The sequence below is a fragment of the Momordica charantia genome, assembly GCF_013281855.1.
Source record: "Momordica charantia cultivar OHB3-1 chromosome 4 unlocalized genomic scaffold, Mcharantia_2.0 BLBB01000004.1, whole genome shotgun sequence".
NCBI classification, from domain to species: domain Eukaryota; kingdom Viridiplantae; phylum Streptophyta; class Magnoliopsida; order Cucurbitales; family Cucurbitaceae; genus Momordica; species Momordica charantia.
In genome coordinates, this window is record NW_028275162.1 from 8,468,202 (window position 1) to 8,483,756 (window position 15,555).

Genomic DNA, 15,555 nt, shown 5'->3' on the forward strand with positions numbered 1-15,555 from the left:
AAAGTTCCAGCTTTTGGCGATGACATGTGATTTCATCGCCGATGGAAACACCTTTGACGACGATTTTAAAATCGTCGCTGAAGGTGGTCCTTTGGAGGACAAACATACACATTCATCGTCGAAAGTACGCTAAAAAACCTCAACAAAGGTTTTGGATTGACCTTTAGCGACGAAGTCTAATTTCGTCGCCAAAAATTGGGCAGGCAAAGACCTGCCCAATTTTTGTCTCCCCAATAGCGACAATTTGTGGAGACTTTTGGCGACGAAAATAATTTTGTAGCCGAAAGTACCCCCAAATCAAACCCTCGATTTCTTCTCCCCATTTTCTTTCCTTCTTCTTTAAACCCTCTCTCCTTCGTGATTTCGCTGCCCCATCGCTTTCTGCATTTCTTCCAGCCATCCGACCTCCCCACTGCCCCGCCGATTCGACGTCCCGCCACCCCACCGATTCCGACGCCCTGCCTCCTGGCCGCCGACACCCCTCTCTCTCCCTCCCGCCGTCTGACGCCCCTCTCTCCCTCTTTCATTCCAGCCATCCCTCCTCCCCGCGCTCCGCCTCCCCTCGACACTCCTTCATTCCGACCTCGTCCGCCACTCCCTGCCGCGTCCGTTCTGCTGCCGGTGAGTTTTTTTTTTATGTTATTTATATTTTTTCCATAAGATTAGATTTATTTAGGTTTTTTTGTGTATAATTTTTTTGTGTTTTTTTCCTTTTTGTATAATATTAGATTTATATACGTTATTTTGTTTGAGAAATTGTGAAATTGTTTATTTGAGAAATTGTGAATGTTATTTGAGAAATTGTGAAATTGTTTAGCACACATTTTATATAATGTTTTGTATAATAGTTATGAAATTGTGAATGTAGTTATTTGAGAAATTGTGAAGGTTGATAATGTTTCACCTAATGTTAATAGAGTGAGTTGAGAAATTAATCGAGAGATTGTTGTTTAAGTTTGTGTTTTGAAATTTTATTTTCCTAATATAGAGAGATGAAGTTGAGAAATCTTGTAAGTGGACGTGTGGGGAATTAGAGTTTGTAGGGTGTGTTAGTTTGTGCTTTAAGAAGTTTGGTACTTTATTTGAAAATTTTGCAATTAGAAAGTTTCTAAATTTTAGGGATTTTAATTATAATGATTTTTTAGTTGATTCGTGTTTGATTTCTATTTAAGTATCCAAATTATTTATGGATGAACTTTAATGGGTAAGTTTGATTGTGACTTAAATGTACATATAATCCTAGTGATTATGACTTGATTTTGATTTTTACTTCATGAGTTGTTATTATTAGGTTGGAATTTATAAGCTTCACTTTGAGCTTATTGTGGTCAGTATTGGTTCTTGGCGTTCGTTGTAACTTGTGCTAAAGGTATGTTGTGAGTTAATTTTTAAACTGTTTGATTTTGACTTAGTTTTTTTGCTTGTCAACGTGCTTATGAACTATTTTAGCTTGGAGCATATTGGTTTGATTGTGAACTTTTTAATTAAGTTGTGAGATGTTGAAATGTTGTTTGTTTGATTTAATTTATTGACTTTGTAAGTATGAAATATTGTCATTTATTTACTTTAAAGACTACCAAATGAATATAGGTTGATTAAGCTAAGTATTTATTTATGTAAATTTACAAATCTTATAACAATTAACTTCAAATTACGCTTCGAATTGTATATGTAAACATTTTGTTCTTTTTTAAATATGTATGCAGCTAGACATGATGCGTGTTAGAGAAGAATCTATACAGGACGACAGCGAAACGATGTCAGACCCATAAGTACTGGAAATAGTTCTCGGGCATCGATCAAGCTACGTTAAAAGTGCTGGTTGGGGCCCGAAACCTAAATCTCGCAGAGGTTCTGCTTCGAGTGTAACTTCTTCACAGCCGGAACAAGAGTTGTCTCAAGAAATAAGTACCCTAAGAGAAGAGTTTGAGGACCATCTCACACAAAAAAACGAGTTTGAGGAGCACCTCACACAGAAAGACAAAGAGTTTGAGGAGTTAAAGGAGTGCCTCGCACACAAAGATTTGAAGATTACGGGTCTACGCAGTGAAATGTCAGATTTGAAATCCATGATGCTAGAATTTATGGGTCGTTCTAGTGGAGCCAGCTCGTCAAAATAGGTACGTCCACTACAGTGTTGTTAGAATCAATAGCTGTAAATGTGGTTATCCTGCCGTTATGGTGGTCATTTCAAACGTATGTTACAAATGAATCAGTTATGTTTATGTTTAAGTATTGTTGGATGATTTTGCAGTTATGGTAGCTATTTAAGACGTATGTTACGAATAAATCAGTTATGTTTATGTTTTAAGTGTTGTTGGATGATTATGTTAAATTTGTAAAGTTGATTGGTGAGTGTGCGTGTTTTACTTGGTAACAGCAATTTTTGGAAATTTGAAGTGTTGGGGAGGGGAGGGTGTTATATATACATACTTAGAATGAAGTTTTGGGGGGTGGAGGAGGTGTTATACATACTTTGAATGAGAGTAAATGAAAATGTTGGGGAGGGAGATGTTCTTATATTTTTTGTTTTAGTTTGTGCGATATAATAAGTTATGTTTATGTTTAAGTGTTGTTGGATGATTATGTTAAATTTGTAAAGTTGATTGGTGAGTGTGCGTGTTTTACTCGGTAAGAGCAATTTTTGGAAATTTGAAGTTGTTAAGGAGGGGAAGGTGTTATACACACTTAGAATGAAATGTTGGGGAGGGTGGGGTGAGGGAGGTATACATACTTTGAATGAAAGTGTTGGGGAGGGAGATGTTCATATATTTTTTTCTTTTAATTTGTGCGATATAAGATTTAATTTATTGACTTTAAATGAAAGTGTTTAGAGGAGGGGATGCTTTTATACTTTAATTTAGTTTGTGAAATGTTTATTTTGAGTTCATGACATATGGAAGTTTGAATGCTTAGTTTGAGTTTATGACATGCGTAGTGAGTTAGAATGAAAGTTTATTAACTTTTAATGCATGTGGTGAGTTAACTTTTAATGTCTAGTTTGAGTTCGAGACTTGCATGTGGAGTGAGTTAGATATTTTTATCACTTTTAAGTTAGTTTTGACAAAGAGATAAATTATTTTGCTAATATAAGTTTATTTGTTATTTGTTTTTTCAGGTTCGTTCAATTTCTGTATCGAAAGATTCTGGAAACTTGATCAAATTTAATGAACAAACTTTATGAGGGATTGTTTAAAATATGTTTTTGTTTATGTTTGGGACTTTTTAGAGTAGGTTGTTAAATTTAATTTGTATTATTTTTGTACTTTTATAAAACAAATGTTTGTAATATTATGACTTTTTAAATGAAATTAAGTTCGTTCTTAGTGATACGTGTTATCGAGAAAGTAATAAATACAGGAAACAAAAAGACAAAAAAAGAGAAAAAACAGGGGTGGATGAAATCACCACCTTCGGCGACGAAAGCTTTCGTCTCGTCGCCGAAGGTGGACCCAACGACGAAATTTGTTTTCGTCGCCAGGTCCACCTTTGACGACGAAACGAAGCTTTCGACGCCGAAGGACATTTCGTCGCTGAAGGTAGACCCGACGACGAAAACGATTTTCGTCACCGAGTCGTTGCTGTAGACGTTTTCGACGACGAAAACAAAATTTCGTCCCCAAAACCTTCTCTATATATATATATGTATATATATATATGTATATGTATATATAGATGTATATGTATATGTATATCTATATGTATGTATGTATATATATATGTATATGTATATGTATATCTATATGTATGTATGTATATATATATGTATATGTATATGTATATGTATATATATTTATTGTTGAATGAGAAATTTCAGCCAATTACTAAATGTCATGTTGCAATTTAAAATTGACAAATCAAAGCATGTCATGCGTCTCTCTTATAACTATTCGATGAAAATCAAAGCATGTCATGCGTCTCTCTTATAACTATTCAATGAAATCAACTAATTAGATTAAACTCATAAAGAGAACAGGCCCAAGCCCATGACTTATATAAAACCCATCAAGATTCTATAAATAGATGGCGTCACCTTTGGGGAGAACAGTTGAGCAAAAACTAGAAGAATTGGAGATTCAAACCTTTCTAAGCAATTTGATGAATTATTCCTAAAGTAAAGGTTCACATCAAAATAGTGCTAGTTGATTAGAGTTACTTCGGAAATAAAAAAACGTAAAATGGATTTTTGTTATTCTATCAATTCCAAGAAGATGCAACGAGATCTAGTATGAGTTAGCGATCAGAACGTATATGGATAGAATTTATAAGAGGATCTCGAGCATTCAGAATCATCTACAATCCCAACAAGACTCGAAAAACTGAAGATTTGAAGACTATGAGACTTCAAGAATTCTAAATCTTCTCTTCGCCAAGCAATCGACCAATCGAAGAACTTCATAAGTTATAAGCCGAAGAACTTCAACAAGCTACAAGTCGAAGAACTTCATAAGCTACAAAGCCAAAGAACTTCACAAGCTATGTTGAACGATTTTACGTCCCTTATGTGCAAGTATACACCATCGTCGTAACAAGTAATTAAAAGTTTGAATTCACAGAGATTGGTCACTAAACACTTTAATAACTACTCAAGAAAGAAAATACTTAAAACACAATGTTTTGAATAGACAGAAACAAAAAGGGCAATCATGGAAACAAATGATACGGTGTTCACTACATGCAATTAACCTGAACTTAAATCAACTTCACTTAGATTTAAGATTAAAGTACACACTCAAAAGATTAACCACTGACTTTTAAAAGACTGAGGGGGGGAGTTTAATTTGACATTTTCTGAGCTACACAAACGATGCTATAGCATTAACGATGTTGAAATTCTGGCCAAACAGACATCCCAAGTTTTCTGCTAGTAAGGTTTTTAGACAAACTTAATAGCATATAATAACAATTTATAACCGTGCTAGCTAGGTGAGTCATATTCCTAAGTACTCATTATCTAACACGAGTATATTCTAGCATGAATTGAAGTTTATCACTCCCTATTACAATTTTCCAAGAGTTAACAAGGATATTTCCAAACAATGGTGATCAAGCATGTCGAAAATAAACTATAAAATAACTTCAACTCAATATTTTTCATCATTAACACTAATGGCACGATTTACAACCCAAGAAAAGAGTTCACAACATTCCCCCCCACAAATGGGTTTAGCTACGGATAGCCATAAAAGGAAACAAGAAAATGACAAGAAGAAATGCAATACGAAATGGAATCAAGGATGAAGAGATGGAGCTAAAGGTTTCAACTCCAAGTGGGTCGACACGCTCTCTGTCTCGCTGCCTCAGTGACTGTTCTTCTCTTCCTCTTGACTTTTCCGAACAACTGTTTTGGGAGGTTTTCTTGAAGTGAGGTTGAGGTGATATGAAAGTGAGTATGGAAGCTTCCTTTAACATGAGGCTTTATATCCCCTTCTGTTTTGAAGGCTACAAACAAATCCCGTGGGTCCCAGTTCTCACTTCCAGGTGATTCCTCCAGTGACTGTGGTAACTCCCAGTATAAAGTTCTACCACTGTCAGCTTTCCGTTTTCTGCTCCTATTTTATTTTGATGTTGCAGCATAGTTGATGCTGCAACAAAATGTCCAAAATTAGCTCTTCCAACAATTTTAGTAATGCTAAGGAGGAAGAAAAAGTTGTAACACTTCATGCACAAACTCAGTGTAAATTGGGTGCAAATGAGGCTATCCTTAGCTAAGCTAGGTGAAAATCTTGCTCAAATAACTCTTTTTTGGATAGTTATCAAGCTACAACTCGAAGAACTTCAACAAGCTGCAAAACCGAAGAATTTCAACGAGCTACAAGTTGAAGAACTTCACAAGCTGCAAAGTCGAAGAACTTCAACAAGCTAGAAAGTTGAAAAACTTCACAAGCGCAAAATCGAAAACTTCAAAGATTCTTCAAGCTCAAGGCCGAAGGCTTCACAAACTCTTCATCACATTACAAGCCAAAGAACTTCATCGGCAAGTTGAATTCTTCAACAAGTTCAAAGTCGAAGACTTCAAAGATCCTTCGACAAGCAAGAAGTAAAATACATCAACCTCGTTCATTCCAGAACAAGCTCACAAACCCTTGAATTAAAGTTACATTTGAAAGAATTAATAAGAGGATTATCATTAGAGATTGTAGACCTCTAAATTTGTCCGGCATTCATTTTTTTATTATTTCTTTTTGTTTGTATTTGTATTTGTATTTATTTTTATTTTATTTTAATATTTCTCTCTAGAATTTTTATTTTTTCTTTATGACAAATATTTTCCTTTTTTAATGTTTTTATAAATAATAATAATAATAATAGATAGTAAAAAACATTTTGATTCCCACCCATTCTCAAGACAAAATCTTTTTAAATAAAAAAGAATTATTAAAAAAAAAGAGATTTTTTCTCAAATGTGAATTTCCATGTTTTCTCCAAATAAAATCTTTTTAATGAAAATAAAACAAAATCTTTCTTGTTTGGAAAAACTTTTAATTTGATTTGGCAAATTTGGTAAAAATCTAATCTTTTAATTAATTATTTATCTTATTTCCTTTTCTTCCCAAGATTTGTATATTAAAGAAAATTGTTTTGTTTAAAGGTTTGATATTTACCTTAACTGATTGAATTTTGGTTTGCTATAAATAGGGCTAGGTTTTAACACAAAAGAGGGGGATCGATTTTGAAAAAAAAAAACTCACCACCCCACACCTTGTAATCGCCATTCACGTTCCTTGCAATTGGGATTCCAGAATAACAACTCGCTCCCACATTATAGGTCGCAACAATACCACTACTTCGACGGGTAAACACAGGTGAATAAAGGTGAGACTACTAGGCATAAAAAAAATTTGTTATATTCTTAAAGTGATTGTGAATATTGGAGTTTTGTTTAATGAGTTTAAGTTTACAGCTTTGAAACTGATTTGTTATGATATTGTGAGTATTAGATAAGGTTTTAAAATTCAACATTTTCTTAAAAGATGAGTATTTGAGACTTTTTTTATTATTTTTTTCTTCTTTCTGTTTTGTTAGTCCTAGGCCATAGGGCCAAAATCTTGATTATGTATATTTTTAATATTCTGTATATATTTTGGTCGGTACAATGTATGCTTTTGTTTGATTGCTAATTATACTTTCAAGTTGTGGCATAAAATAAGTGTTGGCATATTAATTTGTCATGGATATGGTTTAGTTTAGTGATTTGTGTTAATTTATTTGTAGCCTATGTTGTTTAGTTTCAGTCACATTTTTTTTGTGTTGTTGTATTTATTCTATCCCGTTACGTTCTTGTGTATATTAATGTAGATTATTAAGGATGCAAATTTGTTCGAAATGATAATAAAAAAAACAATATATCTATTTTTCTAAAAAAAATAAATCTTGGGAAGAAAAGGAAATAAGATAAATAATTAATTAAAAGATTAGATTTTTACCAAATTTGCCAAATCAAATTAAAAGTTTTTCCAAACAAGAAAGATTTTGTTTTATTTTCATTAAAAATATTTTATTTGGAGAAAACATGGAAATTCGCATTTGGGAAAAAATCTCTTTTTTTTAATACTTCGATTTTATTTAAAAAGATTTTGTCTCGAGAATTGGAGGGAATCAAAATGTTTTTTACTATCTATTATTATTATTACTATTATTATTATAAAAACATTAAAAAAGGGAAATATTTGTCATAAAGAAAAAATAAAAATGCTAGAGAGAGAAATATTAAAAGAAAATACAAACAAATACAAATACAAATAAAAAGAAATAATAAAAAAATTGAATGTCGGACAAATTTAGAGGTCTACAGTTTGCCCCGTTTTGTTCATCCTTATAGAATTAAAAGGTGGACAAAGGTGTAGATTTAAATTTGTTCGATATTCTAGTTTCATCAAATGATAGATGGGATAGGAAAGAACGGCCAGGGGTAAAACTGTCTAATGTGGGACGCCTAGGGGTAAACACTAAACCGTAATTTAGAGACAGCTAGGGGTAAACGTTAAACTGTCTGATGCGGGACGGCCAGGGGTAAACGCTAAACCGTAATTTAGAGACAGCCAGGGGTAAACGCTAAACTGTCTGATGTGGGACGGCCAGGGGTAAACGCTAAACCGTAATTTAGAGACAGCCAGGGTAAACACTAAACTGTGTGATGTGGGACGGCCAGGGATAAACGCTAAACCGTAATTTAGAGACAGCCAGGGGTAAACACTAAACTGTCTGACGTGGGACGGCCAAGGATAAACACTAAACCGTAATTTAGAGACATCCAAGGGTAAACGCTAAACTGTCTGACGTGGGACGGCCAGGAGTAAACACTAAACCGTAATTTAAAGACAACTAGGGGTAAACGCTAAATTGTCTGATGTGAGACGGCCAGGGGTAAACACTAAACCGTAATTTAAAGACAATCAGGGGTAAACGCTAAACTGTCTAATGTGTACAGACAAGATATATATATATATATATATTTTAATCTGTTGCGAGAAAGTACGTTCAGGGACATAAGTATACAATTTCGAAACGCTTTTTTTTTAACTTATTTATTATTATTACTTTTTAAAATTTATATTTTAGAGAAATCCTATACGAAGTACCTTGCAAAACCCCCTCTTTTTTTATAGTTATTTATAAAACAAAACCTCAAAACCAACTCTCCTTTTCGAGGAACGTCCTCAGCAAATCATGGATGAACAAAATTCTCTAGACGAAACCTTATGATCGATATTCAGCGACTTGTCCTTACTTGACTGAGAGAGATCTAACGCGTTGATTTGCAATTTCTAACTCATCTTAAGGCTCTTGGTGTATCAATGCCCTTTCTTGTCTCTTTTTTTGTTTGTTTTTTTGTTTGTTTGTTTTTTTTTTTTTTTTGGCAATCCTATTCTAACATTCTCAATGGGATGCAAAGTCATGGTGGAACTTGGGATATGGAGACAAGGGGTATAATGAGAAAATGTTAGATGTAAAAGAGAGAATAATGACGAATGAATGGATATAGTCGATAGGTAAAAAGAAGGATACTGTGAGATGAGAAAAGAAATATATATATATATATATATATATATATATATATATGATTTTATTGATCATTAAAAGATTACAGGTATTTGATAACAAAAGTGGAAAGCAACAAAGATAACTCTTCCAAACTTGTCAATGCTCTTGTAGAATGCAATAATGTATCCTCATACTTCATGCAAAGTATTTCTTAACATAATCTGAGTTAATTGGTCCTGACAAATCATCTTCATCCATAGTTGTCAACAGTAAGACTCCTCCTGAAAAAGCCTTTTTTACCACAAAATGACCTTCGTAGCTCGGAGTCTATTTTTCTCTATGATCCTTTTGAAATGGGAGTATTCTTTTCAATACTAAATCTCCTTCTTGAAAATGATGATGTACTTTCTTTTGATGAGCTCGCATAATTTTCCTTTGATATAGTTGTCCTCTACATAATGAGGTTAATCTCTTTTCTTCAATGAAGTTCAATTGCTCATATCTTGTTTGAAACCATTCAGATTCTTCCAACCTTACTTCCATCAGAACTCTTAGAGATGGTATTTCCACCTCCAATGAGAGGACAGCTTCCATGCCATACACTAAAGATAATTGGGTTGCCCCAGTGATGTGCGTGGATTTGTCTAAACATCATATGGCCATTGGCGTAGATACCACAAATACCATCATGAACTTCTTTCATAATATTGTTTGCTTCTTTTGCATCAACACATCTAAGGAGGATCATATCATGATTCCTTTTATATAACACTTATCCATTCAGAAAGAATTTCATAGCGAGTTTTCTCAAAGTTCACTTATCATTTTCTGAGATTCCTTCAGGATATTCCCTAATGTACTGTTTAATGTCAAAATACCATGGTTTTTCATCCACTTCTTCTTCAATATAAAGACAATATGCAGGAACCTCTCGCTTTTCACTCTGGATTGGTTCTACTTCCTCCTTTAGCTCTACAATAAACGTGGAAGATAATGTTGCTAGTGCATCGATGATTTTATAGTTTTCTCGCAGAATATGATCAAAAGCAACGGTAAAATCTTGGTTGTGTACTGCTTCATCATTTCTTGCCATAAAATCTATCATCATCTCTTCAAGGCTAGAATTTTTCAAAGATTATATTGCTCTGGTATCCATGGTTGATTGTACTCTTGCTGAGGCTGTGTTGGGAATTATGATGGGAATACATGCTCATATGGATGGATACTTTCATGTTGACGCTCTCCCCAAAATAAATTTGAATGAGCCCACCAATCTTGGTTGTATGGATTTGAATAAGGGGTGAATTCTTGTTGGTTTCCTAGCGAACCTAGACAATAAAAAGATGAAGGATTAGATGGACAATATTCCATTGAATGACAAATGTCACCACAATATAAACAACAGAATTGATTAATAGGAGCTTTGGGCATGTTACTTCCCATTGGAAGATTGTACATAAATTGAGACTTCATTTCAAACACTCCTGCTTGTTGTTGGCTCAGTACAAGTAACCTCCCATTTCTTTTTTCATTTCCTTCTCTTTTTCAGCTTTTCTTTTGTTTTCTTGACCTTTGTTCTCCCCTTAACCTCTTTAGGGACTTCTGTAAGAAAGCCTTTATGCTAAAAAAAAAATTGGCCCTTTAAGGTTAGATACAACAAATTAATCTGAAGGAACAGAGGTATAGAACAATCACAATATGAAACAGTTCACTTAAAAAGAAAATGATTTTGAAAATTAAGTCCCCGACAACGGCGCCAAAAACTTGCTGGGACTTTCTCTACCTTTAAAAGATAAGGAATACGTACAATCGTACACGGTCACAAGTAATACTCGGAAGTAATCCAAGGTTGAATCCTCAGGAACTTGTGCTTTCAAAATCAAGTAATTGAAATGGTTCAAAGATGCAATTGTGGTTATTTAGAAAATAGTGATAAAATGTTGTTGTTTGGGGTTTCAAATATCAAACAATTTAATAAAACACAACATTTCTACTTCCTACCTTAGTTTTGATGGAAACATGGAAGATGCATGCTTTCGGAAAAATGCACCAGCCACTATTTGGCTAAATCTTGGGAATATAAGTTCTACTCTTTCACGAATCGTTTTTAGTTGATACAGAGGCTAGGGTAACCTACAATCATATTTCTATGTGTGATTACAATCCTAGAAAGTAATTATCAACTCATTTTTATTTATGGGTCAGAGGGCCTATGTTTAAGATCGTCTTTTATGCACTTATGACCAAATGGTCAAATCCCGAGCATGGTCGAAAATTAAATCATTTGACTAAGGCATTCCACGGAGAGGTCGATAAATAACTTAGTGCATAATTAAAGGAAATAAAACACACAAAAACATAAAAGGAAATAATTTCCATTGAATTTAAATGAAAATAACAGCATAGGAGTTCTAGCTTAACCCTCTTCTCTTTCGAGCGTGAGGGGAGTGTAAACTCGCTTAAGAACTTTAAAAGAATGGAATAGATGAAGAACAAGAGTACAAACTCGAATTAAAGGCACTACGATAAGTAAAAGAGTGAAAATACAAGAAACGAACAACTAAAACGTAACGCTAAAGCTTATGAACGAATTCTCTAACTAAGAATGGAAGAAAAGAAGATGAAAACGGGATAAGAATGGATGCTTTGCTACTGGGGGAGTAGCTTCCTTTTATATGCCCTCAAGATGGTTGAACTTATCACCATATTAGGTGGAGATGGGTTGAGATTCTCTCAACAAACCTTCCTTGACTTGAACTCACGGTTTTTGGTTGATTCAAACATGTTGGAAATGACTCATTTGCCCTTCATTAAGTGAAACGCGCGTTTTGAAGACGTTGACCACAAAAAAGCACCAGGTGTCACAACCATACTAGTAGAGAGTAGGTTGTGACGCCCACATAGTGGAAAAGTGGTGGCGACACTCATGTGTCGTCCGTCGGACCATGTTGAGTGCCGAGAGAGAAGTGCCGTGATGCGACCAAAGAGGATGGTGCATCACCTATCACACCCCAAGGATGTGTACAAGAATGCCTAGAGAAGGCGTATGTAGAATGCAATGTTGGGTGTGTTGCCCTAAACTCGTAGTTTGTATTTTTGTAAAAACAAATGTCTATTTAATAAAGTTTTATTCAATAAATTTGTTGTTGAATCATAGCTTTGCATTGTCCAAAATCCAATAAACTAAACATCCAAGGTTATTTATGATGTAATCGGGACAGTACATATACGGGGTATATATTTAATATACCCCTGATATATGAATGGACAATGTCCCGTGAATAACCTAAAGGGTCTATAGTATATGGATAAGGTTGGGTACCTTATCCTGGCAACACTATGGATACGGCCCACTCTGTAAAGGTTACAGACGACTCGATCCAGGTCGTTCGTGTGGAGACATGCGAGTGGGGGTATCCTATACAATGAGTTTGTATAAGACCGGACCACGAAATAGGCAATCTTTAGATGTAACACCGTTAACTAATAGGTTGCTATTTCTTAGGATGACCAGACAACTCATTCTCAATCCTGAGTGAGTTATGGACTCCTGCCCGTGAGGGCTCGTCCTTTGATCTGTATGGGTGAGAGTAGCCCGAGTCGCCGACTCAACATTCCTACCATTTTGGGGACGAGACCGAGTGGGGAGCTGGGAACATAACTTCACAAGATGGAATTCACTCCTCCCCGACTTTAGGGGAGTGGATGAGTGTTCCCTTAAATGCTGACTCCGGGACTTGAACAAGGGGCGGGACTTGAACAAGGGGCCCCACCCTCTCATTGGCCGAGAGGGACTTCCTGTTATTGGTTGGACCATAACCGGGTTGTTCATTAGAGGAGTAGTAGTGTTTAAGGAGTAAGATGTAACTCAGGGGTAAAACGGTAATTTGACCCAACTTGAGTTACGAACACTCGTGAATGATTGACTCGTCATTAATGGTCATATATCCATGGACACGAAAACATTCTGCAGTGAGAAGAGTGCAACTGCGGGTCTTTAGTGGAATGACCCGTAGTTAACGAATCTAGATTAACTCGGTCAATGAGTTTGACCGATTAATCTTGCATTGTTGGAGCTTCTGATCTGTAGGTCCATTAGGTCCCCTTGATAGCTCATAAAGGGTAAAACGAGAATCATTTTTTTGGAAGAATTTGAATTGTTCAAATTACTTAAGGGATACATTATAATATATAGTTAATTATAAATTAAAACTATCTATTATGAGAGAAATTATTTGAATGAGATTCAAATAAAATTAATATGAATAAGATTCATATTAAAACTATAGGTTAAAAATAATGTGCATAAGATGTACATTACAACTATAGGTTATACGAGAGAAATGTTATAAAATATGATTCTATTTTTTTTATAAATAATTAAGTGTTAATTATTTATTTGATTTATATATATATATAATAATTATTAATTGGATTAATAATTAATAATTATTTATTAATTAATATGATTAATTAATAAATTAATTTTATATTTTAATTATTATATATATTATATATATTAATTATTTATATAAATATATATATATATTATTAATATTATTAATATTAATAATATTAAACTCCCCTGCAATTGCAGGGGAGTGGGAGGCTAGTGTGACGTGGGGAGTTCTGCAAAAGTTACAGAACACAGAACAAAGAGGTTGAACTCCAAGATCTCTCTCAAGAAAAAGTTCTCTCTCTCAAAATTCTCCCTTACGTTCCAAATCGACGCTCCCACAAGCACGATCCCGAGACCCAAGAGGATAGCGAGGAAGACATAGTGGTGGTGTTCGAGGGAAACTTGTTGAAGAAACGTTCTTCAAAGGTAAAGTTTCCTCTGTATTTTCCCTCTTTCAATTTCGGTTTTGTATCCCGAAAATCAGCAACGAAGATCTGCTTCCGCTCCGGGATTCACATCCCTTCATGCAAGGCGAAGGCAATGTTAGTGGTGTCGGTGACAAGCTCAACGGGGGCAAGTTGGGGCCCCGGGCCACAACCCTAGGAGTCGAGGTTCCATCGAGAGTTTGGACGAGCGGCTTTAGAGTTAAATGCATATTAATGAGATATGCAAGCACGCCAAGTTTCGTGTTGATCGGAGTTCAGACGTGCGCTCTACTTTGGAGAGTGACTCATCGCCACTTTGCACGTACACGCCTGTCAGACCAAGATTGCCTTAGAATGTACCTTAGAGGGAGGCATAGTGTCAACTCTCCACCACCCCTGGGCCATGTGGCCTGAGTGAGCTACCTCATGGCACATGCGTGTGTCATGGCGTGGGCGAGCGTTGCAAGGTCAAGGTCTTGGGCGTCTTCCTTCGAGAATGGGAATCTCAAGGACAGTGTCGGGCGGCACGGGTGTGCCGGCATTGCGCCTCGTCCCATGGCCTGGAGATTGTACATAGGGGCCGTTATGCGTTACGGTATGCTCGAACGACATGGCACGGGTGCAAGAGTCATCGTGCCTCGATATTGTCCGGATGGCTGGATGTCTGAAGTGCCCCAATCATAAATACAAGTCCATGGATCAGTTCTCGGTATGTGTGTCCCAGTAAGCAGTGAAGTCTGATGACATCCCGATGCTCGGGGTGGCATCCTACAGTACCGGTGGGCACCCGATAAGTGAGAAAAAACTAGTTTTGGCCCGGTAAGCTGCAAGACTCATCCCGGTTGCTAAGTTTAGGCATTCGTTTTCTAGATCTCGACAGGAATCATCCCGGTAAGGCCGTTTAGCCCGTTATTGACTAGTTTCTCGGCATGAATGGTCTTAGAGGCATCTGATGGGTCCGATAAGGTAGTTTTGACATAGTTAAGCAGCAGGAATCTCCTGGTTGTACACGGTTGGCGTTTTAAGCTCATTCTGATCCCGTTAAAGCTCGGAACTCATATCGGTAAGGTCCTGGCTCATCGTAGGAGTGGGACGGCCGAGTGGCCGAAAACCAAGATGGTTGGAAACGTGAAGTGAAGCTTGGTCGAGGAATAAAGAACCTCGTCTAAGGTCCGACAAAACCATAAAGGGCGCAAAAAGTGAATTGGGGCTATAGTTCTTCGTAAGACTGGCCATGGTCGAGCTTAAATCATGATGCCACGCGGTTGAAAAATGTACAACCGTGACACGAAGCGCTTTTTCCTGCAAAACAGATTTATGTTATTTTCTTCCAACTTTGATCGCATTTTTCTCATATTTTTCCTAAAGTACCATATATTGCAAATTATCCAGAAATATTTTATGCATGTTCTACTTTAAGAATATGTAAGCCTTTTTAGCTAATAATGATGGGAAATTGTTCATTTTTATGGTCAAACAGGACTACCGACACAAATTTATGCAGTAAAAAGTCAACCCTAACACCGCCCCCACATGTTGTACTAAAAAAAATACTTCCTTATACAAGAGACCAAGACTTTTTAAATTTAATTCTTTCTGTAGTTAAAACAAAGCTTGAGAAATAGTTAAAAAGAAACATGTCAAATACACGCTTGCATATATAATTAATGTTGTGTTTGGGAGTGATTTTGGCATTACCAAAATTCACTTTCAATTGATTTTTAAGGTATCACTTAAATGGTGATT

At 35.6% G+C, this 15,555-nt stretch overlaps 1 long non-coding RNA gene across 1 annotated transcript; it reads left to right on the plus strand.

Moving 5' to 3' along the window:
* The first annotated feature begins 1,713 nt into the window (after positions 1-1,713).
* Positions 1,714-3,326, plus strand: LOC148211730 (uncharacterized). Its single transcript, XR_015790528.1, has 2 exons — positions 1,714-2,120; positions 3,119-3,326. It is a non-coding gene; the product is annotated as an uncharacterized LOC148211730 (long non-coding RNA).
* The last annotated feature ends 12,229 nt before the right edge of the window (positions 3,327-15,555 follow it).